We start from the raw sequence: 2,962 nt of genomic DNA, 5'->3' as shown, positions 1-2,962 counted from the left end.
AAGAAATGAACAAAGCCTGCAAGAAGTATGGGATTCTGTAAAAAGACCAAATCTACATCTGATTTTGGGTGCCTGAAAGTGAGGGGGGAAATGGAACCAAGTTGGAAAACACTCTTCAGATATCATCCAGGAGAACTTCCCCAACCTAGTAGGGCAGGCCAACATTCAAATCCAGGAAATACAGAGAACGCCTACAAAGATACTCCTCGAGAAGAGCAACCCAAGACACTACACTGCCAGATTCACCAAAGTTGAAATGAAGAAAAATCTTAAGGGCAGCCAGAGAGAAAGGTCGGGTTACCCACAAAGGGAAGCCCATCAGACTCACAGCAGATCTCTCGGCAGAAACTCCAAACCAGAAGCAGAGTGGGGCCAATATTCAACATTCTTTAAAGAAAAGAATTTTAAACAGAATCATATCCAGCCACAAACTAAGTTTCATAAGAAGGAGAAATAAAATCCTTTACAGATAAGCAAATGCTTAGAGATTTTGTCACCACTAGGCCTACCCCATACAAGAGACCCTGAAGGGAAGCACTCAACATGGAAAGGAACAACCGGTACCAGCCATTGCAAAACATGCCAAAATGTAAAGTCCATCGAGGCTAGGAAGAAAACTGCATCAACTAACGAGCAAAATAACCAGTTAATATCATAATGGCAGGATCAAGTTCACACATAACAATCTTAACCTTAAATGTAAATGGACTAAATGCTCCAATGAAAAGACACAGACTGGCAAACTGATAAAGAGTCAGACCCATCAGTCTGCTGTATTCAGGAGACCCATCTCACATGCAGAGACATACATAGGCTCAAAATAAAGGATGCAGGAAGATTTACCAAGCAAATGGAGAACAAAAGCGGGGGCTGCAATCCCACTCTCTGATAAAACATCAGACTTTAAAACCATCAAAGATCAAAAGAGACAAAGAAGGCCATTACATAATGGTAAAGGGATCAATTCAACAGGAAGAGCTAACTATTCTAAATATATATGCACCCAATAGGAGAAGCACCCAGATTCTATAAGGCAAGTCCTTAGGAGACTTACAAAGAGACTTAGACTCCCATATTAAATAATAATGGGAGACTTCAACACTCCACCGTCAACATTAGACAGATCAAACAAGACAGAAAGCTAACAAGGATATCCAGGAATTGAACTCATCTCTGTGCAAAGCAGACCTAATAGACATCTATAGAACTCTCCACCCCAAATCAACAGAATATACATTCTTCTTCAGCACCACACATCGTACTTACTCCAAAATTGACCATAATTGGAAGTAAAGCACTCCTCAAAGCAAAACGTACAAGAACAGAAATTATAACAAACTGTCTCTCAGACCACAGTGCAATGAAACTAGAACTCAGGACTAAGAAACTCAATCAAAACCGCTCAACTACATGGAAACTGAACAACCTGCTCCTGAGAATGACTACTGGGTACATCACGAAATGAAGGCAGAAATAAAGATGTTCTTGAAACCAATGAGAACAAAGATACAACATATCAGAATCTCTGGGACACATTTAAAGCAGTGTGTAGAGGGGAAATTTATAGCACTAAATGCCCACAAGAGAAAGCAGGAAAGATCTAAAATTGACACTCTAACATCGCAATTAAAAAAGAACTAGAGAAACAAGAGCAAACACATTCGAAAGCTAGCAGAAGGCAAGAAATAACTAAGATCAGAGCAGAACTGAAGGAGATAGAGACACAAAAACCCTCCAAAAATCAATGAATCCAGGGAGTTGGTTTTTTGAAAAAGATCAACAAAATTGATACAATCACTAGCAAGACTAATAAAGAAGAAAAGAGAGAAGAATCAAATCGACGCTAATTAAAATGAGATAAAGGGATATCACCACTGAGCCCACAGAAATACAAACACCATCAGAGAATACTATAAACACCTCTACGCAAATAAACTGGAAAATCTAGAAGAAAGTGGATAATTTCCTGACACTTACACCTTCCCAAGACTAAACCAGGAAGAAGTTGAATCCCTGAATAGACCAATAGCAGGCTCTGAAATTGAGGCAAATTAATAGCCTGCCAACCAAAAAGTCCAGGACCCATGGATTCACAGCTGAATTCTTCCAGAGGTACAAGGAGGAGCTGGTACCATTCCTTTCTGAAACTATTCCAATCAATAGAAAAAGAGGGAATCCTCCCTAACTCATTTTAGGCCAACATCCTGATACCAAAGCCTGGGCAGAAACACAATAAAAGAGAATTTTAGACCAATATCCCTGATGAATATCGATGCAAAAATTTCACAAAAATACTGGCAAACCGGATTCAGCAACACATCAAAGCTATTCACCATGATCAAGTGGGCTTCATCCCTGGGATGCAAGGCTGGTTCAACATTCGCAAATCAATAAACATAATCCAGCATATAAACAGAACCAAAGACAAGAACCACATGATTATCTCAATAGATGCAGAAAAGGCTTTCACAAAAATTCAACAGCCCTTCATGCTAAAAAAACGCTCAATAACCCGGTATTGATGAACGTACCAAAATAATAAGAGGTATTTATGACAAAACCCACACAATATCATACTGAATGGGCAAAAACTGGAAAAAATTCCCTTTGAAAACTGGCATTAAGATTGGGATGCCCTCTCTCACCAATTCTATTCAACATAGTGTTGGAAGTTCTGCTAGGGCAATCAGGCAAGAGAAAATCAAGGTATTCAGTTAGGAAAAAGAAGAAGTCAAATTGTCCCTGGGTTTTGCATTTATGATTGTATATTTAGAAACCCCATCGCTCCTCAGCCCAAAATCTCCTTTAAGCTGAGTAGCTAAATCCTTAGCAAAGTCTCAGATACAAAATTAATGTGCAAAAATCACAAGCATTCTTATACACCAGTAACAGACAAACACAGAGCCAAATCATGAATGAACTTCCCATTCACAATTGCTTCAAAGAGAATAAAATACCTAGG

Source organism: Papio anubis, unplaced genomic scaffold, assembly GCF_008728515.1.
Source record: "Papio anubis isolate 15944 unplaced genomic scaffold, Panubis1.0 scaffold121, whole genome shotgun sequence".
NCBI classification, from domain to species: Eukaryota; Metazoa; Chordata; class Mammalia; order Primates; family Cercopithecidae; genus Papio; species Papio anubis.
The sequence above is the reverse complement of the archived record's forward strand: the minus strand, read 5'-3'. Positions refer to the sequence as shown.